The sequence below is a fragment of the Callorhinus ursinus genome, unplaced genomic scaffold, assembly GCF_003265705.2.
Source record: "Callorhinus ursinus isolate GAN/ISIS: 27379988/994484 unplaced genomic scaffold, GSC_fseal_2.0 scaffold4, whole genome shotgun sequence".
Taxonomy (NCBI): domain Eukaryota; kingdom Metazoa; phylum Chordata; class Mammalia; order Carnivora; family Otariidae; genus Callorhinus; species Callorhinus ursinus.
Genome location: NW_027397066.1, coordinates 13,592,518 through 13,614,874, shown reverse-complemented (window position 1 = coordinate 13,614,874; position 22,357 = coordinate 13,592,518). Strand labels below are relative to the sequence as shown.

At 43.7% G+C, this 22,357-nt stretch overlaps 1 protein-coding gene and 1 long non-coding RNA gene across 2 annotated transcripts in view; both read left to right on the top strand.

Moving 5' to 3' along the window:
- The window catches only part of FAM184B (family with sequence similarity 184 member B), a 143,789-nt gene that overhangs the window by 1,087 nt on the left and 120,345 nt on the right, over positions 1–22,357 (top strand). The window lies entirely within an intron of this gene.
- LOC141372575 (uncharacterized) lies at positions 14,119–21,717 on the top strand. The gene is made up of 3 exons (XR_012377858.1): positions 14,119–14,260; positions 16,368–18,007; positions 19,537–21,717. It is a non-coding gene; the product is annotated as an uncharacterized lncRNA (long non-coding RNA).

Here is a 22,357-nt window from a genome sequence, read left to right as displayed (position 1 = left end):
CGACCCGTAAGGGAAGCGGTCCTAAATCTTGGTAACTTGACCTTCTGGAAGCGCCTCTCCAGAGAATGAGGATCCTGGCCAAGGAAACTCCTCCAGTGCTGAGCAGGTGGTCTGTGCTCCCAAGGTGGGAAACCTAGTTGAATCAGCGCTAGTGTGAGTGCGCGCGCGCGTGTGTTTCCTTTGCCAGCTCTGCTCAAATGATCGGCTCTGGAATGTTGTGATTTTATTCATCGCTGTACTTTACAGCTGGGGAGGTCATGTGGGCTCTATTTAAACACTTGATGAATTTATTCCTTCATTCAACAAATATTTGAGCTATTTGTTGAGTGCCAACAGCTTGTCTGGCGCCGTACTAAACCTGGAAGGCAGCCCGGGGGACTTACTATCAGACTGGTGCAGATGTGTGTAAGAGCATAAATGGGGAAGTGCACGAGTCCCCCATTAATTGCTGGATTACAGAAGACCTTGGGAGGTCAGCCCGCCTATCTCCCTACCTCCTCCCAGGGACGAGACTGAACCTCTCCAGGACCGGAAGAAGACCACCAAGAAGATGCCACACTGCCCTTGGTTAGCTCTCTGCAGCTTCCCTATTAGGAGCTCCTTATTGTAGGTTCCCCTCCTGTGCCTTGTGTATAGATGGAAACAAAATCCCTCTCTTACAAGGTCCCAGTGGGGGAATGTAGCTGTTTGTCGTGGGGTTTCCTTTTGATCTCATAATAAACTCCTGATACCGTGCCTGCTAGTGGAAGGGTCAGGTCCAGATTCTGTCCAGTAGTATATGGGACATGCTCTCTTCTCTATCTCCCTCCCACCTCCCCACAGCCATTTTTTTGTAGGTTCACAGGCATTTTCTTCTCTGACTATTTTGCCAGAAGGAAGAGAGCACAGAGTCTTGGAATTGGACACAAGCTGCCTTCTCCCGCCCCACCCATCAACTTCTCTACATTATTTGCATATGAGCCTGTCTCCAAACAGTGATCTCTTTAGTCAAGGATTGAAAAAAGGGAATGGAAATACCCCTTGAGGCGTTGGCATGTGTGGCTGGCACCAACTGATCTAATCTACATTTATCCAAATGTGACATCAACCCCTAAAAAATATTGATTCAAGGCTCTAGGCACAGTATAAGACATGTCTATCTTTAAGGAATCTAAAATGTTTTTGGAGACACAAGTTTTGAAATATGGAAAGAAAACTCAGAGACACTACTGTATAATCAATTGCTAAGTTGGGTTTTTCAAACTATGAGTTCTATAGACGTGGAAACAAAGGGTAAATCATTATGGGCAGGAACAGTTGGGGAGATTTTATGGAAGAGATTAACCTTGAATTCAGTTTGAATTTATGGAGTGCCTACTGTGTGCTGGGTGCTGTGCTGAATATTGATGGCTTGAAACTGACTAAGACACAGTCCCTACCCCTGTGTATAAGAAACACCCGAGCAGATCATTTCAATACAATGTGGTAAGCATTCCACTCAGTAGTATTTATGGCACACCTATTATGTGCCAAGCACTGAAGATAACAGCAGTGGAGAAAGCAGCATGATCCCTAGTGCACAGTAGGCAGTGTTTTTCAAAGGATATTCTGCATTAGAAATCATAATGGATTCTTATTATGTAGTGCCTCTCTATACAATTTGACATTTTAATATTGATATCGATATGCTACCTTTCTTTTGGCTAATGTTTGTGTGTATTTTCCATCTCATTATATTGAATCTTTCTGTTAAGTTTTATTTTAGTTGTATTTCTGACAGGTGAATTTAAACCTTGTGCATTGATTGTGATTACTAATATATTTGGGCTTATTCTTCCATCATGTTTTATGTTTTTCATGTGCTAACCTTTTTCATTCTTCCTTTTCCTCCATCCCTGCCTTCTATTGGATTAGTAAAATGATCTATATTCCCTCATTTTCCACCGCTGGTTTGAGGGTGTTAGGTTTTATTTCTATTCTTCTCAGAATTGTCTTTTATTTTTCAACATACATACTTGACTATAATTTTTTCTAACAAAGTTATTGTGTAATTCTTTCTTCCTGCAAAAGATTTTCTTCTAAGATTTATTTACTTATTTTAGAGAGAGAGAGAGAGCAAGCAGGGGAGTGGGGAGGGGTGGAGGGAGAAAGAATATCTCAAGCAGACTCCCCACTGAGGCTGGGGCTCCACCCGGGGCTCAATCTCAGGACCCTGAGATCATGACTGGATCCAAGATCAAGAGTTGGACTCTCAACCCTCTGAGCCACCCATGCACCCCATTCCTGCAAAAGATTTTTGCAAACTTTACCCATTTAACAGCCCTCTCCTTTCCCATCTTGCCATTGTTATCTAGAGTATTTGACTTTTTTAAATTTAAAAATCATTTTTATAATCAAGTCTTAATTAAATTCACTGACATTTCATCACCTCTCACTATTTTTTCTTGAATCCAAAGCCTTCTCTTTGGGTTCACTTTTCTTCTAGCTGAAGTTCATTTCTTTCCTTTTTTTTTTTTTTAAAAATTTTTTCTATTTATTTGACAGAGAGAGAGAGAGACAGTGAGAGCAGGAACAGAAGCAGTGGGAGTGGGAGAGGGAGAAGCAGGCTCCCCGCTGAGCAGGGAGCCCGATGCGGGACTCAATCCCAGGACCCCGGGATCATGGCCTGAGCCGAAGGCAGACGCTTAATTGACTGAGCCACCCAGGTGCCCCTGAAGTTCATTTCTTAGTAAACTTTTCTGTAGGGGTCTGGGTGGGGGAGGGAATTCTTTGTATATTTGAAACTGTCGTTGTTTTGCCCTCAGTGTTGGGTGATAATTTATTTGGGTATAAAAATCTGGTTAACATTTTTTTCCCAAAGCACAGTGATGAAGGTACTCCATTGTTTTCTGGCACTGGTTGTTGCTGGTAAAAATTTAGACTGTTTCATTCCTTTGTGGTTAGTCTGCCTTTCTCTTGATAGCATTTAAGATTTGTGTTTGTTTTATTTTGGTGTTTAGCAGTTTCAGCAGAACTTTCTAGATGTTAGTGTACTTTCTGTTGAGGATTGGTGTGCTCTCTTTAATTCTGAAAAATTATCAATGATTTTCTCTTCAAATAATGTTTCTTTGTCATTGCCTACATTCTCTTTTCTGGAACCGCCATTAGGTCAGTGAGGAAGCCTCTCCATCTATATCCTGAAATGTGATTAAAAAATTCTTTTTGCCTCTGTGTTGCATCCTGGTGAATTCCTTAATCCAATCCTTCTTTTCACCAGTCCTCTAAATAAGTTGTCCAGCCCAGAGTTTTTCCCATCTTCAAGTCTCAAGTCCTGTTAAGTTTTAGAATTTCAATAATTATATTTTTCATTTCTAAGATTACTAATTTCCTTTCTGATTTTAATAACTTAATTTTTCCAGTTTTATTGAAGTATAATTTGCATATTATAAAATTCATCTATTTAAGTGTACAATTCAACATTTTTTGGTAAATGTTCAGAGTTATTACATTATAACCATAATCCAGGTTTCAGGACATTTCTGTCCCCAAAGAAACCTATCCTATTTGTAGTCAGTCCCCATTCCCACCCCAACACCAGGCAACCATTAATCTACTTTCTGTCTCTATAAATCTGTCTTTTCCAGACACTTCAACTCAATGAATTGATATAATATATGGTATTTCCATCTGGTACTTTTCACTTAGTTGCTTAATCTTAGCAGAATGTTTCTGAGGTTCATCCATGTTGTAACATATGTCAGTCATTCATTCCTTTCCATTGCTCAGTAGTATCCCATTGATGGGTGTGCACTTTCTGTGGCAGACATTTGGGTCATTTCCACTTTGGAGCTATTGTAAATAATGTTGCTACAAACATTACATTCCTATGCAAGTCTTCATGTGGACACACATTTTCATTACACTTGGGTAGATACCTGGGAATAGAATTGTTGGATTGTATGTTATTTTTTTAGATTTTATTTATTTCTTTGAGAGAGAAAGATAGATCACAAGCAGGGGCGTGGGGAGGGGCAGAGAGACAAGCAGACTCCCCACTGAGCAGAGAGCCTGACACGGGGCTTGATCCCAGGACCCCAGGATCATGACCTGAGCCAAAGGCAGACACTTAACTCGCCACCCAGGTGCCCCTGGATTGTATGTTATATTTATGTTTAACTTCTGAAGAAACTGCCAAACTATTTTCCAAAGTGACTATCATCTTACATTGTTTAGCCTACTTTTCCAGGAAAACCCAGTCCAACCCCATGCTCCCAGTTCTCGGGTTACAGTGAAGTACATTACTTACTCCATGGTTCACTTATTTTCCTTCATTTTTCTCCTGATGTTTACTCTCCTGGTCTTCATCTCTAAAAGTTGAGTCCTACTTATCTATTGTCTCACTTCCCCCAAGAAAAGCCTTTGAAAAACCTGCCTTTGAAATTAACCATGTATTCATTAATTATTAATTATGCATTCATTATTTTTTTCTTACATCTGTTTTTCCAGAAGTTCGTACAATGCCTCGCACATGGTAGACGCTCAGTAAACTTGTTAAATTTAAAGTTTCCTCCCACAGATTTGGTTAACATTTCTTTCATGATATTTATCCATCTGATGTCATAGTTGATTTGTATATAGTATGTCCCTTAAAAATCATAAACTCTAATTTATTCACAGTACTTTGCACCTGGTAAACATTCAATATGTGTTAGGGTAATAAATATTCATTCACACGGTTGTTCAGAGTCCAAGGTACACATTAAAATCACCTGGGGAGCTTTTAAAAATACACCAGTGAGGGGTGCCTGGGTGGGTCAGTCGTTAAGCATCTGCCTTTGGCTCAGGTCATGATCCCAGGGTCCTGGGATTGAGCCCCACATCGGGCTCCCTGCTTGGAGGGAAGCCTGCTTCTCCCTCTCCCACTCCTCCTGCTTGTGTTCCCTCTCTCTATCAAATAAATAAATAAAATCTTAAAAAAAAAAAATACACGAGTGAGACAACTAGATGGATCCTAGACTGGAGTCTCTACTGGAAGGAAAAATGCTGCCAGGAGACAGTCAAGTCTACTGACAAACTGGAATACGATGGTAGAGAAATGAAAAGTGTATGTCAATGTTAAATTTGCTGGGGTTGAAAATTTACTATGTGGCTATGCAACAACATATCCTTATTCTGAGGTAATGCACATTGAAATAGGTCTTAGTTTAAAAAAAAAAAGATTATTTATTTGAGAGAGAGTGCACGCACACATGCATGTGCAGGGAGTGTGGGTTGGGCAGAGGGTCAGAGGGAGAGGGAGAGAGAATCTTAAGCAGACTCCTCACTGAGCACAGAACCCAACGCAGGGCTCGATCTTACAACCCTGAGGTCATGACCTGAGCTGAAATCAAGAGTTGGACACTTAACTGACTGCACCACCCAGGTGCCCCAAAATAGCTCTTCTTTTAAGGACATAACTAGGATGTCTTACTCTCAAAGCATTTTATTTTATAAATAATTTAAAAATAAATAAAATTTAGAAAGAGAGCAAATGATAAAACAAATGGGACAAATGTGAAGCACAGGTGAGTCTCAGTAAAGGGTATGGAGATGTTCTTTGTACCGTTCTTTTTTTGGCAGTGTTTTCCTAAGCTTGAAATCATTTCCAAATAAAAAAATTTAAAATAAACACAGAGCCTAACAAGGCCCCGGGCCCCATCTGTAAAGGAGAGGAGAGAGAAGTGACAGGCATTGCTCTTTTCTCAGAGCCCCTCAAGAACTCTTGATGTTAACTCAGGGTCAAGAACCATGTTTCAGAGCACTTGAAGCTTTAAGTAGTAAAGTGGGCACAGAGGAGTCATTTGGGCCAAACGAAGTTCCAAATCCATTCCCCCACTAAAGCCTTTGGGAAAGCATGAGGCAGGTTTGCCCAGCCCTGATCCTGGGCCTGTCAGGCCAGTCTCTACTTTTTGCCCTGTCCTAACAACCTCCAGCTAATTCTTTTTTTGGCGGGGCTCTCCACATCCTCATACCCAGAAGGCTTGGCATCCCTCACACCTAGGGATTCCCCAGTTCCAACTTTCAAGGAGGCATAGAATGGCTTGTCCCAAATAGAAGCTTTATATTAGACCAAGAAAATGAATGGGAACGTGTGCATTCCCTCTCCATGAGACATCTCTCGAACTGAAGACTGACTCTCAGGAACTGGGACCGCAAACGTGATAACCACATACACGTGGCACTCCCTCCCATCTCCCGATCAGAGGAAGAGTGCCCAGGAGGCAAGGAGCCATTCTGTCAGGTGCCAGAAGCTGCCAAGCTAAAAGTGTAAGGAGTAGAATAACCCGACAGGACCCTCTCAGGCACCCCTTGAAAAGGATCTCTGCCAGTCTCTTGGAAGACCCTACAATCAAGGGCCTGCAACTTCCACATATTAGGAATACCTTATGATTTTTTTTTTAGTGTTTATAATGTTTTCTTTTTGAGCTTCAAGGCTTTATGTTAGTTCCTCACCCCCTCTTTTATTATTTATTTATTTTATTAAGTATAGTTGAGACAATGTTATATTAGTATCGGGTGTACAACATAGTAATTCAGCAGTTTCATACATTGCACAAAGCTCAAAACAAAAATCACTGCATGATACATTATTACAAGACTATGCTTCTTGTGCTATACTTTCATCCCCTTGACTTATCTATTTTATTTTAAGATTTATTTATTTTAGAGAGAGAGAGAGAGAGAGCACGGTGGGAGGAAGAGGGGCAGAGGGAGAGAATCTCAAGCAGACTCTCCACTGAGCACAGAGCCCGACATGGGGCTTGATCTCACCATCCCGAGATCACAACCTGAGCCAAAACCAAGAGTCGCACTCTTAACCGACTGCACCATCCAGGTACCCCTTGACTAATCTATAACTGGAAGTTTGTACCTCTTAATTTCCTTCACCTCTTTCGCGCAGCTCCCCAACTCTCTTCCTCTCTAGGAACTACCAGTTTGTTCTCTATATTTATGAGTCTTTCTGTATTGTTTGTTTGTTCATTTGTTTTATTTCTTAGATTCCGCATATGAGTGAAATCATAGGGTATTTGTCTTTCTCTGTCTTATTCCACTTAGCATTGTACCCTCCAGATCCATCTGTGTTGTTGCAAATAGCAAGATTTCATTCTTTTTTATAGTGTTTGTGTTCTTTGCAAAGGTTTTGACATACTTACTCATCCTCTTGTGCACAGCAGTTCTGCATAACAGGAGGGAAGCACCGTCTTTAATGGAGGGAGGAAAAATACGAGACCCAGGAGAGAGGGCCAGCATTCTTGCCTGACGTTACATTAGTATGTATTGACAGAACCAGGACATCCAGAACCCAGTGTTGGCTGTGTGTGGGGGGGTGGTGGAGATGATATTTCTTCCTTGGTCATCCTTATGTTTCCATAACCTCTCCCAATTATCTTCACTATTTTTTCCCATGGAAGGAGAAAGGTGTATCCAATTAGTGAGGCTGAGAGCAGGGATTGGGCAGAGTTCTTTCCTCATCCTCCCTTTTTCCTCATGGAGTGATCTTCCCATAGAAGCACACATTCTGCTCTGTCTGCCATGCCATTGATTTTTACATGATCTCCCCCTGGTCCAACGTCTGCTAAGACATGTTAGCAGAGGGGCGCCTGGGTGGCTCAGTCGGTTGAGCATCTGCCTTTGGTTCGGATCATGATCCCAGCACTCTGGGATCGAGTCCCACGTCGGGCTCCCTGCTCAGCAGGAAGGTTGCTTCTCCCTCTCCCCACCCCTCGTGCTCTTTCTCACTATCTGTCTCTCACACACACACATAAATAAATTATTTTAAAAAAAAGGTTAGCAGAGACAGTGATACTAATGTGTGGGGGAGATAGTGGATGTCTGTAGGGATGAAGTGGGTGATATCGTTATGGAGAATAGGTCCTGGGTATAATCAGAAAGATTAAGGAAAAACATTATAATTTCTTTTTTTAAAAGTTTTTTATTTATTCACTTGAGAGAGAGAGAGAGAGAGGACAAGAGAGAGCATGAGAAGGGGGGAGGGTCAGAGGGAGAGGGAGAAGCAGACTCCCGACAGGGCAGGTGCCAGTCACAGGGCTCTATCCCAGAACCCTGGGATCATGACCTGAGCTGAAGGCAGATGCTGAACCGACTGAGCCAACCAGATGCCCCAAAACAATTCTAATTTCGACTCAAAGTCATCTTTTCAGTCAATTTAAACTTGATTTATTTCTAGAGGGATACTTCTTACTCTTATTTATACTAGTAAATATAGATGAAAATTAAATGAGAATAAACATGAAAACACCTGGAGAGCTAATGAACAATTTTGGAGTCTACCTTGGACTGTTCTTCCTCCTGATTCTTACATGGCTGATATCAGTTAAAAGACCATCTTTTTAGAGAGGCCTTTTCTGACCTTTCAATGCAAAGGGGCCAACTTTCCTTATCTCTGATAGGAAAAAATAGGTCTTTCTTCCTTGATGATTTGACAGAGGAGGTTTCACTAACTTAACGTGGAGCATCTCACCCACAACTGGTCATAGCGTGAGCTTGATAGATACTGGTTTCCCTTCCCTTTCTGAACGGGAAGAACTGCAGAGGGACAAGACTCTTGCGCAGTCATCAAAACCAGCAATGGGAACAAAGCCAGCCCTCGTCCGGGACAGAGGGGCAGTGTCCCAAGGCAGTAGGAGTGATGCCTGTTAGCACAGGAGTCCTCAGCAACAGGCTCCCCCTTGAGCCCTGTGTTTTCATGGCTTAAAGGTGTGGAAGTTTTATTGCACCCACTGACTCCCGCAGCTTCTCTGAAAATACCCTCCTGCTTGTCGGAGCTTGTTTGGGGACAGATGTTCAAGCAGTTCCATACCGGTTTGCTTTCGGATTCGAAATTGGAAAATGGCAGATCTGTTTTAACAAGTTCTCTCCGTTGGAATCTTTCCATTTAATGATGTGATTCATGGTGTAAAGCTGGCTATCTCACAAAAATCTTTTTTGCCATAAAACACCATGAGGTACACTTTAAGTTGGATGTCTTTGCACGCTACTAAGATGCCTTCACTTTTGCATGAGCATTCTGATGTCTGCATCACTCTTTCTTCCACACAGCAGCCAGAGTGACCTTAAAACTGAATCACACCCTCACACACTGTTGGTGGGAACATACAACATGGCAGCCTCTTTGGAAAACGGTCTGGTAGTTCCTCCGTTAAACAGTTATATGAACCAGCAATTCCAAAGTCCTCAAGAGAAATTAAAACACACACCCACACAAAAACTCATATACAGTTTTCAGAGCAGCACTATTCATAATAGTCCCCAAAAGGAAATAAGCTAAAAGTCCATCAATTGAAGAATGGATAAATAAAATGTGGTACAGAGTACAAGGTGGCGGGGAGGGGGGCAGGTAGTGGCTACGGGATGCAAGGTTTCTTTTCTAGGGTAACGAAAATATTCTAAAGTCAGTTGTAGTGATGGTTACACGACTCTGTGAATGTACTTAAAGCCACTGACTTGTACTTTAACTGGGCAAATTGTATGGTCTAAGAGTTGTTATCTCGATAAAGCCGCTAAATGAAAACAGATAAAAATCAAACCAAAGCAAACGAACTGAATCCTCTCTTCCTCCTGCTTAAATGCAGTTCTGAAGCAAGTCCCGGTGACTTCACCCTGTAAATGAATACCAATCAGCCCACCTCTGTTCCCCGTTTCCACCCCCCCCTCCCTGCCCCAACCCCTACTGGGTGGCCTCCTGAGGGGCATTGTGGTCCACCCTTGCCACCTCACACGGGGGCAAGAATGAGCTTTGAAAATATAAGCCAGAACGTGTCGTTCTTCTGTTCAAAACCCACAGTGGCTGCCTGTTTCACTTGGAATGACATTTGTCACCTAAGGTGACATGTGGTCACCTTAGGTGGCTGCTTTCTGTGTCTCAGCTTCATCTCCCCGGCCACACCGGCCTTCTTTTGGGCCTTCAGATGTGCCCACTTTGTACTGCTCGGTGTCTCTGTTCTGTTGGTTTCTTCTGCCTGATCCTGGCTTGGCTGACCAGGCTCGGCTCAGATGTCTCTTCAGACCGGGCCAACCTGTCCACCTGGACGATGCTGCTGCCCATCCCGTGTCCGAGGCCCCCTCAGCTCCAACTGTTGTCATCATTTCTCCTTCTCACTGTTTATCCCTTTCTCTTCTCCCCAGAGGAAGTGCCTTGAGGGCAAGGATTTCTGTCTGCTTTGTTCTCTCCTGTACCTCCAGGGCCTAAAAACAGTGCCTGTTTAGTGATGGGTGCCCACAACCCTTGTTCACTGATGGGCTAAATGCACAAAACTCTTCCTGGGTCTCCCTTTGCTCCTAGCATCAAATATCAAAGTTTAACCACAGCCTACATACATTTTATGGGAAAGTGGAGTAGCTTTACAAGGCCAGAACTCAGAAGGTACTAATCTCTAATTTTCGGAGTGGTGTGGAGAACTGGTTCTATCAGACAAATAAGTGGAATTCCTCCATTCCCTCCCAGGCCAGCATCTCACCTAAGTCCCTCCCGGCCCCTCACCACAGACACAGGGTCTGACCAACCTTGGTGTCTCCATTGGTCAGGTGTAAATTCCTTCAGGACACGAGATTTATAAGGTAAGATAAAACAGCAATGAGCAATCATACACCATTTTAGAAAACATAGCCATTTTAGAAAAGTCAAAAAAGATTTTAAAGCATCCCCAAACCTGTAATAACTATAGTGATATAATAACTGATAATATTTTTGCATAGCTTACTATATAATTCCCCATGCAAACATAGACCTGTAATTTCTAAAAATAGAGTTGCTTCATACATAACTATTGTGTTACCTGGGTTTTTTTCTTTAACCTTTCATAATAGACCTTGAGCTTGCCAACATAATTTTTCTTGGTTGTGTTAGTTTTCCAGTGTATAAATATTGTATAACTTCTTTCATCTGGGAAACATTTACTGAGCACCTGTTATGTGCCAGGTAAAATCCCTTATTTCATGGACCTTACAAGCAAGAGAAATAGAAAGAATGTGAACAAATACAATAGAAGCCCTTTTATTCAATGCCATTTGAGCATTTTGAATAATTGAAAAATGAAAACCACGAAGGAAAAAAATCTAACACAAAAATAACATTATTTTTTTTAAACTTAAAACAAAGGTCAACAAACTATGGCCCACAGGCTAAATCAGCCCACTGCCCATCTTTGTATGGCTTGTGAATCAAGAACGGTTTTCACAGTTTTAAATGCTTGAAAAAAATTTTAAAAATAAGAACAATATTTTGTGACATGTGAAAATTATATGAAATTCAAATGTAGTGTCCAAAATAAAGTTTTGCTTGTGCACATTCATTTATGGATTATCTAGGGTAGCTTTTGTTTGGCACAAAAGTGATGGCAGATTTGAATAGTTGGGACAGAGACTGACTAAAGCCTAAAATAATTACTATCTGGACCTTTACAGAAAGAAGTCTGAGGACCCCAATTTAAAACATGTATACGAACATTCATTCACTAATCTTTTCCTGTGAGGCTCAGTTTTAATTCTTTGGGATGGCCTGCTGATTGGCATTAAACCTTATTTGTCTTACATAAACTATAGCCATAGTTAGAGTGACCTAATTTATCACCCAAATTGGACACTTCTGAGAATGAAAGGGGGCACTAAACCGGGTAGGGTGCTGAAACAACAGGTGTAAACAGGGACTGTCCTAGATTGATCTGGATATGAGGTCACCCTACCCATAATGCACCTGTCCTATTTCCCACAGTGCATCGGTTCTATTTCCCATAATGCATCTGTACTCTTTCTTATTTGGGTGTCTTAATGTGGAGAAGAGAATCTAGATACTCTAGATTTTTTTTCTTTAGCAGTGTTCCTTTATTGAATCTGTCCAAAGCGTTCAACTTAGTTTTCATAGGAATAGCTTATTTTTTACATTCATATATAACTGACTTAGTATGATGTTAGATTACATGATTACAGCAGCAGATACAACTGACCCAAACAAGTGACAGGGTGATCAGAATTGTTGTGGTTTTCCAGAGAAAGGATGAAGAGTACTAGTTATCCCCAAGTTGTTTGAATGGAGATGGATTAAGACAGCTTCTACTGTTTTTATATAGCAATTGAATTACAATTTTGATATGCTACCAAGCAAGAAGTGTGAAAACATTGAACAGCCTGAGGGATCAAGGAAGTTTTCCTGAGATAGGCAGGGACTATTATTGGTAGACATTTTGGTTGATTCTGGTTTTTCATTATTGTAATTAGTATTATGATGGACTTTTTTTTATTAGAGAGGAAGAAGGGGGCAGGGAAGGGGCAGAAGGAGAGGCAGAGAGAGAATCTTTTTTTTTTTTATGGATAGAGAGAGTGCATGAAGGGAGGAGCAGAGGGAAAGGGACAAGCAGAGACCAACATGGGGCTGAATTTCACAACACTGAGATCACGACCTGAGCCAAAATCAAGAGTTGGACATTTAACCACTGAGCCACCCAAGCGCCCCTATGATGGACATTGAGACTGTACTGCTGCACACTTGTTAGATTATTTTCTTCAGTTAAATTTCTATAAGCACAACTCACCTTTGTTATAGACTCCTATGAAGGAATATTAGGAAGATTGGAAGGGAGAGACCTGGAGAGAGTAGTATTTAGTAATTAGTTGAAAACAGTCTCATAGACAAAGTGTCCTCCTTACTTGCTAACTTCAAAGCTTGCCATTTTTTTTAAAGATTTTTTTTTTATCTTCAGAGAGAGAGAGTGCTCATGCATATGTGTGGAGGGGGAAGGGCAGAGGGAGAGGAAGAGAGAGAATCTCAAGCCGACTCCACGCTGAGCATGGAGCTCAATGCTGGGCTTGATCCCACAAACCTGAGATCATGACTTGAGCCGAAATCAAGAATCAGAAGCTTAACTGACTGAACCACCCAGGCACCCCCCCAAAGCTTGCCATTTTTAAAGGCATTTATTACAACTCTCTTCCCTCTATAATCTGAATACTGGAACAGTTCCATGGGAAAAGCACTCATAGTTGCAGAGACAATGGTGTACAGTAGTCCCCCTTTCTTCATGGTTTCAGCTACCTGGTGTCAACTACGGTCCAAAAGCAGGTGATCATCCTGATATATTGTGATATATATGTCACAATGCCTACATCATTCCCCTCACTTTGTCTCATCACACAGCATTTTATCAGCTCACATCATCACAAGAAGAAGGGTGAGTACAGTAAGATATTTTGAGAGAGAGAGAGAGAGACCACATTCACATAACTTTCATTACAGTGTAGCATTAAAATTGTTCTATTTTATTAGTAGTTCTTGTTGTTAATCTCTACTATGCCTAGTTTATAAATTAAGCCTTATCATCAGTATGTATGTAGAGGAAAAAACATACAGTAGGTTCGGTACTATCTGGGGGTCTTGGGATATCTCCCCTGCAGACAGGGTTGGGGGGGGCAACTGTAATTACTTTCAAACTACAGTGACATAATCACTGGCTCAGGTGGTCAGTTCACATTCTGACTGCTTAATGGACCTGTTTGAAGTTACTCACTGTATTCTGATCCTTCAGAGTAAGAGGATGCAACTAGAAAATACTAGTAGGTTGCTCAAGGCATCAGAGAAACAAGCAGCTTTCTCAGAGCTCAGGGGTCCAGTAGAATCAGTCCCACACCAGTGGTTCTCCCTGTCTTGTCCCTGGTCCCCTGAGAGAGCCTTTTTCTTAGCTGTGGAATCTTCAGAACAGGAAGCAGAGACCTACTTGTGATTCCTTGATGTCATCATCCTCAATAGTATTCTTCTCAGTCTTTTGAAGCAGAATGGTGGTAAAATCTTCCTGAAAAGCAATGTCCCTGCCTGCTGAATACCTGAACAACTACTGCTTCGTGCTAATTGTGTACCTGGCACATGCTGTCTTCTCTTGTTGGTTGCTGTGGTAGACACAAAAAAACGGTCCCCTGATAGATATCAAATCCCTGGAACCTGTGAATCCTACCTCGTGAGGAAAAGGGGTCTTTGCAGGTTAAGTTAAGCATCTAGAGATGAGATAGTGTTCCATTGTCTGAGTGGGCCCTAAATGCAGTGACAAGTGTCCTTAGAAGAGAACAGCAAAGGGAGATCTGAGACTGAAGAGAAGACAGGGAAGAGATTTAAGACCCTGTGAAGACAGAGGAAGAGCCTGGAGCAGTGGAGCCACCAGAAGCTGGAAGAGGCCAAGGATGGATGATTCTCCCCATGAGCATCAGGAGGGAGTGAGGCCTGCAGGCACCTTGACTTTGAACTTCTGACCTCCAGACTGTGAGAGAATAAGTTCTGTTGTTGTTTTTTTAAAGATTTATTCGTTTATTTGAGAGAGAGAGAGAAAGAGAAAGAGTGGGGGGAGGGACAGAGGAGAGAATCTCAAGCAGACTCCCCACTGAGTGGGGAGCCCCGAAGCTGGGGCTCGATCCTGCAACCCATGAGATTGCAACCTGAGCCGAAACCAAGAGTTGGAGGCTTAGCCAACTGAGCCACCCAGGTGCCCCATATTCTGTTGTTTTAAACAAGCTTGATATGGCAGCCACAGGAAACAAATGCACTGGCTTTTTACAGTCCCCTCTTCCCCATTACTGACAGCTGCTTCGACACCTGCTGAGCTTCTCTCCTCTGATAACTGTCAGTGTTTTTTAACAGAAATTCAAAGCAGCAAATGAAAGCTTTTGGGTGGAGCTCCGGCAACTATGCATTTTTAAAACTCCACTGGTGGCTGTGAACAGCATGACTCTGAAGCCACAGGCTCTGGCCTAGGTGATTGGTCCTGGGCCATGGCCGGGCCCTGGGCTTGCCCTGTCTGGTAGCAGAAAGCTTGAGTGTTTGTCTTATTTCCTGCACTTCTCTAGAAGCTCTTTAGGCCTATGCTCCTCAAATGTTAGTATTAAAAATGAGTGCCTAGGCCCACCTGAAGCATTTCGTATTCAGTCAGTCCCCGGTGAGGCCTGAGAATATGCGTTTTGTTTTTTATTTTAATTTTTTATTTAAATTCAATTTAATTAACGTGTAGTGTATTATTAGTTTCAGGGTAGAATTTAGTGATTCATCAATTGCATACAACACCCAGTGCTCATTATTTCAAGTGCCCTCCTTAATGCCCATCACCCAATGACCCCATCCCCCTACCTCCCCTCCAGCAACCCTGTTTGTTTCCTGTAGTTAAGAGTCTCTTATGGGGGACGCCTGGGTGGCTCAGTTGGTTGTGCGGCCGCCTTCAGCTCAGGTCATGATCCTGGAGTCCCGGGATCAAGTCCCACATCGGGGTCCCTGCTCGGCGGGGAGTCTGCTTCTCCCTCTGACCCTCCCCCCTCTCATGTGTGCTCTCTCTCTCTCATTCTCTCTCTCTCAAATAAATAAATAAAAAATTAAAAAAAAGAGTCTCTCATGGTTTGTCTCCCTCTCTGTTTATATCTTATTTTATTTTTCCTTCCCTTCCCTTATGCTTCTCTGTTTTGTTTCTTAAATTCCACATGTGAGTGAACTCATATGATGTTTTCTTTCTCTGGCTGACTTATTGTGCTTAGTATAATACCCTCTAGTTCCATCCACCTCATTGCAAATGGCAAGATTTCATTCTTTTTGGTGGCAGAGTAATATTCCATTGTATATATATATACACACCACATCTTCTTTATCCATTCATCTGTCGATGGACATCTGGGCTCTCTCTTAGTTTGGCTTTTGTGGACATTGCTGCTATAAATACTGGGGTGCATGTGCCCCTTCAAATCACTATGTTTGTACCCTTTGGATAAATACCTAATAGTGCAATTGCTGGGTCGTAGGGCAGCTCTACATTTAATTTTTTGAGGAACCTCCATACTGTTTTCCAGAGTGGCTGCACCGGTTTACGTTCAGTTTCCCCTTTCTTTGCATCCTCTCCAACATCTGTTGTTTCCTGAGTTGTTAATTTTAGCCATTCTGACTGGTGTGAGGTGGTATCTCATTTTAAACCAGCTTAGGTGGAGTGCCGGGGTGGCTGTTGGTTAAGCGCCTGCCTTCAGCTCAGGTCATGATCTCAGGGTCCTGGGATTGAACCCTGCCTACCTCAGGCTCCGTGCTAGGCGGGGAGCCTGCTTCTCCCTCTCCTGCTGCTGCTACCCCTGCTTGTACTCTCTCACTTCTCTCTCTCAAATAAATAAATAAAAACTTTTAAAAAATAAATAAAAGTAAACCAGCTCAGGTGATGCTGCAGACCTCAGGTTGAGCAAGCCTTTAAGATAGGCTATTCTGTCTTCCTCATTTTTGAACTTTCAACCGCTTCTAGCATAGTGCCTTTCTCTCAATACGACTCAGTAATATGAGTTGGATTACTTGAACTGTTAAACCCTTGAGGACCAGGACCTCCTCTTATACCTTTTTTATATATCTTTAGAGGGTGTGTGTGCCAGCAAAGCTCCCCATGTGTCAGAGGTGCCAGCACGTCCCAGGAGGTGCCAAAGGATGCCAAGATGGCAGAAGTATTGCACTGTTGGGGACCATCATCAAAAAGACATGACCACCTGCTGACCTGTGAGCTGGACCCAGGCATTTGGAGACTCCTCACCCCCTCTCCTGTCTTCACAATGTGGGTTCCACTTGCCTTTCCTGCTCCTTATGTTGTGCTCAGTCTCTTAAGCAGACATTGACCAATTATAGGTTTTGAAGGAGTGACAGATATTAGTCTGCCTGGTTCGCCCATGAGTCTTGGTCAGAGTCTTTTTTTTTTTAATATTTTATTTATTTATTTGACGGGGGGGTGGTCACAAGCAGGGGAGTGGGAGAGGGAGAAGCCAGCTTCCTGCTGAGCAGGTAGCCTGATGTGGGGCTCGATCCGCTGAAGGCAGGCGCTTAAACGACTGAGCCACCCAGGCGCCCCTCTTGGTCAGAGTCCTGCACTCTGCTGACGATTTGGTTATGATGAGGATGACAGAAGCATTTGTGAGTGACGTCAGAATCAGGGGCCTCCAGAAAGGATGTTGGGAGGTGGGTAGCGTGGGGGTGGTTAAGGGTGATACCTTAACATTTTGAAGACAAGGTTGGTCTAGATCGTAGTTTTGGTTAGGCCAAACCAGTGCCGAGACAGTGAGAAAGAACCTGTTTTCTGGGTTTTTGTTCGTCATCTTGCCAGGGTAGTCTGCCCTTGAGAAGCATGCCCCCGGAGCATCTGCTTTTCCTTGCACTTGCAAGCTCATTAATGGCATTTTCCCAGAGACCCAGAAATAGCAAATTCCATTAAAAGGCTTATCATTAAACACAATACAGCTCTTTATGTGGGAGAAGGATGGCCTCTGAATACAAGTACATTAGGGCTGTGGACTGGAAAAAATGGGTCAGCTTTCTTTTAAAGGAGAAATTAATACAGCAGGCAAGAGCCAGCAATACTGCTGACATTCATCTAGCAAAGCTTTTCCTCCTCACGCTGCCAAAGTATGCCTGTCCAGACTTGCTATTCCTGTCCTCAGCCTCCTGGAGCAGGGCCCATTTGTCCTAAAGAAGCTTATCAAATTATCTGGCGACAGCCTAAATAAATATGAGTGGGAAGATTAGAACTGGGTATAGGGTTATGTGTGTGTGTATATGTGTGTATGAGCAAATGTAATCTAAACCAGGCCGCGGGAAAGCAGAAGCTGATCAGTAACTCATTTGCTGACCTCATTCCCCTTTGGTGAGTCCTAATATCAGTTCCATGAAAAGTGGTTCACAGCCCTGTCCATGAGATGCTGTCTTCAGAGAAGAGCTGATCTAGAGAAGCTGATTTCCATTATAATAGGTGAGTGCTCAAAAGGGCTGTGCGGTGTGCAGTCTCCTCATTGTGACTTAGGCAAGCTGAGGCACAGGGTCCGGTGGGACCTTGGTAGCTGGAGTTGACGGGCAGGGGAAGAACTCGGAGCTGTGAAGTGGGAAGAACAGTGGGAGCTGGGAAGTGAACATCCCATTGAGACTCCATAGACAACACAAGAGTGAGTCAGGCACATGTCTGCAATGGGAGAGCTCTTCAGCTGTGTGGGCCAGCACAAGAAGGGGTTCTAGAAGGTGGGTGACTCAGAATTCAGGGGAGCTGGCTGTTAGAAGTAGGTGTTTGGAATTCTGTCCAAATTCTGTCCAAATTCATCCCCTGCTAATAGGACCTGGACAAGGAGCCCTGACCCTTCAGAAGGAGGAATTTGGCAGTGCTAGGTTCTTAGCAAACAACATGGAGAATTTAAGGACTTTGTAAGACATTCAAGGGGGAGGTATCTTGTAGGAAATTTGACATGTAGTTGTGTCAGTTTAGATGTTTGCATTACTGTTCAGCAAATATTCACTCACTCCTATCCCCCTCCCCCATCCCATGAGCAGAGATTACATCCTTATCCCATTGATGATGGGCTTCTCCTTGAGACTTGCTTTGCTCTGTGGGATGTTAGGGGATGTGAACATGGGCAGAGGCCTTCATTGTGCTTGTACAGTTTGGAGATTGCCATGAGAAAACCGTGTGCTGAGTGACCACTGTCCTTATAGTCTGGCCCCAAATGAGGAGACCCGAATCCGACTCTCATGGCCAGAGCCAAACCCAGATGACTCAAAAGCTGAAACGTAGAGCAGATCCCTTCTAGCCAAGCCCAGCCTAGATCAGCTCAACCACGGTTAGCCTACATAAGAAAAAAAATGCTTCTTGTTGTAAGTCATTGAGTTTGGGGGTAGTTTGTTATGCAGCTCTGGGCAGCCCCTAAGACAGCAGGGCTGGAGCTCAGAAAAAAGAGCTAGACTAAGAATATTATCAACTTATAGGAGATAGTTTGTTTATTTGTTCATTTACTCCTTCACTCAGTAAATATTTAGCAGAAGCTGATTCTGTGCTGGGTACTTCCATTCATGGGATGGAGATTGTTCAAAGTCCTTGTGGAAATAGGTCCTTTGGCAGCTTTCCCAGAGAGAATTTGTAGAGTTAGAACAAAGGGCTGTCAAAACGAGAACCTTTGAGATTGCTACCCTATGAAAGAGAGCCTGAGAGATCCTTGGGAGAGGTATCGGGAGACACAGATGAACTGGTGTTTCACCTGGGGGGAGAGGCCTTCAAGAGGGAGTGTTGACTGGGGGCAAGTGGTGCACAGATGGAAGATGGGTGAATCCTGAAAAAGAAGCCATCGTAAATGGCCATCGGTGACCTGGCTGTCATTGGAATCATGGGCCACAGTTGGGAGAATCTGGTGCAGGGAGCCACATGTTGGCATCTGCATTAGTCAGCTCAGGCTGCCATAACAAAAGGCTGCCATAACAAAATACCACAGACTGTGTGGCTTACACAGAATGGTTTTAAACAGAAAACAGAAATGTGTTCTGTCACAGTTCTGGAGGCTGGAAGTTCAAGATCAAGGTGCCAGCAGTGTTGGTTTCTGGTGAGATGGCTCTTCCTGGCTTGTAGACAGCCTCCTCTCCCTGTGTCTGCACATTGCTTTCCTCTGTGCACAGGTAGAGAGAGAGATCTGTGGTGTCTCTTCCTTTTCTCATAGGATGCTAGTCGTATTGGATTAGGGCCCCCGCCCTTGTGACCTCGTTTAACTTTCATTACCTCCTTACAGGCCCTCTTGCCAAATACAGTCACACCATGGGTTAGGAATTCAACGTATGGATCTGGGAGGGGACACAATTCAGTCCCTAAGAGCGTCAGAAGACTTGGGCCTGGTTCCAGCTTTGCCACTGCCTGGATCACCCCTCTGAAATCCCCCAAGGACTCCCTGTCAGGATTTAATAGGCACAGCGCCCATGGCACCTGCCTGCCTCGGGGTTGCTGCAGGGAGAACTTTGTGCCTTTTTGCTACTTCTTCTGGTTGCCTTTTCCATCTATTTTCCATGGGAAGACGAGCTCCTCAGCCACCCCTGTCCACCCCCACCAATGTTCCTGCCACTCACCTAGCTCACTCTCCTAAAGGTGCAGAGACACCCTCCCCTCTGGCATTCAGCCACCCTAGACAGGGCCCTGAAGGCTATTTCATGCTTTCGGTTTCCTTACAGTCCCTTCTATTGGGGAGCAAGCTACTTGTTTCTGAGCTTTTTAGGTCAGAGAACACATGAGGGCTGCTACCTTGAGCTTGCTTTGTGCTGTAGTCAGCCAGGGCCCAGGATGGAGCCCAGGCATTACCTTAGGCTTAGAGCCGGGTGTCTCAACATGGGCCCTACTCTTGACATTCGAGGCCAAATAATTCTTTGTTTTGAGAGGCCATTGTGTGCGTTGTAAAATTTTTAGCAGCACCACTGGCCTCTACTTACTTGATACAAGTAGCCCTCCCCCAGACAACTAAAAATGTCTCCAGATGTTGCCCAGTATCCTCTGGGGGGTGGTAGAAGGGTGGTTCCAATCAACCAATGACTTAGGGGGAGGTCTTTGTTCACTCAAGGCTCAAGCAAACTTTGGACATTGAAGAACCCTCAGTTCACCATCTTAGGACTCTGGAAAGTCGCCCAGTCCCCTGGAGAAAAGACGTTTCTTCCAGGAAGTCCAGCTGGCTTCTATGCAAATTTGCAACAGTGAGGTGGTGGTTCTCGCTGGTAAACCAGAATTTCCAAGGAGGACCTAGGGATTAGGCTCCCCATTTCCCCAGAGGTCTTTTCAGACTCTAAGTGCTCTGAATGAACATTAAAAGGACAGTTCACACATAACTAACAATACCTAACAATGTGAAATGCATTGCCTGTGTCCAGGAGATATGTCTTCTTTATTTATTCTTCAAGAATAAGGGCAGGCTGGAATGGTTTTGTTGATTTGAATATCTGGTTGACCTTGAATTTTCACCTCTCTAGAACTTCAGTACCTCATCTACAAAATGGGCATTTTTAATCCCCACTTTCTCCATCGAACTGTTGCTATACTTGGGTGAGAATGTATATGTGAATTCTTTACGAACTAGGCATGTTATGAAATCCTGACCTGTTTAGGGGGGTGCAATCTGATAGAGGGAAAGAGCCCTAGTCAGCCAGGCTGGGATTCCCATCACTTGGTGCCATGGACCATCCAGAGCCTTAGAAAGTTACCTAACAGATTCCTTAGATTCCTCACCTGACAAATGTTGGAAGCAGTACCTACCTTGATGTGTACAGATGGCAACTAAATGACATAGCGAGTCAAATAAAAACACATCAGCAAGTGCCTGAAGATTTTCTCGAGTTAACTTTAAGAACCTAGATGCCTGGTACCAACTTGGAGCTGCTTGCTGAGCTCTGATGCTATGCAATGTAGCACCTCTCCCGACTTTGCAGGCAAGTCTGCCTCCCCACCTCCCCCACCTCACCCCCTGTAGAGGTGGTTCTTGGGAGAGCAAAAATGGGCTGTGTCCACCACTTAACAATGCCTGCAGAAGCAGGACAGCACATCATGGCCATGAGCTAATCCCTGGAGGAAATGAGTCCATTGGCAGCAGGGATGGGAGCTAGAGGGGACCAGGAGAAACAGAAGTCAGTGCCCCGAAAACCCCAAAGACGGCTGGTGCTGAGATTCGCACTGTACATTGAATGGGGGTTCAAGTCACATTTCCTTTGACTCTCAAGGATACGATAGGAGGCTCCAGCTGATGTCAGACTCATAACTGCCTCTGAGAAAAGATAAACTGAGGGGCGCCTGGGTGGCTCAGTTGGTTAGGCGGCTGCCTTCGGCTCAGGTCATGATCCTGGAGTCCCTGGATCAAGTCCCGCATCGGGCTCCCTGCTCCGCGGGGAGCCTGCTTCTCCCTCTGACCCTCCCCCCTCTCATGTGCTCTCTCTCCGTCTCTCATTGTTGCTCTCTCAAATAAATAAATAAATAAATAAAATCTTTTTTAAAAAAAAGATAAACTGAGTTTCGGATGCATTATCTTTTCTACATGGGGGAAGTTCTGAATTGGCCGAAAGAGGCAGATCCACTTTTTTCCACCTTCTCCCAATTATCTTTTATTCCCATTGGTTTTAAGCTTACTCAGCTTTTTAACCCCTTTAATCAGGTGAACCATCCAAACAGAGAGACAGTGAAGTCAAATACCACAATGCACGTGCCAGTGTAGAGTTCCAGAGAGAGGGGAGGCATGTGGCGATCCCTTGTCACTCAGGCCTCCCTCCCACCAAGTGCCATTTAACAGCCTCCAAGAATCTTATTTATCGCCCCTTTCACTTTACTGTGGGAGCACCCTCACTTATGCAATAAAAATGACAAGTCACCCTTCCACAGATGCCTCACTAGAGGTCAAAACCATCTCTTCCACTGACCTTGGAAAAAATTGCACCCGTCACATTTCTGAAACAGATACAAAAGCCCAGGCCTGAAACAAAACAAAACAAAACAAAACAACAAAAAAACCCAGTCATCTAAATTGTCTTCACAACAACAGACAGGTCCTTGGCTGTTGCTACAGGGAGGCAGGCAGTTAGCTACTT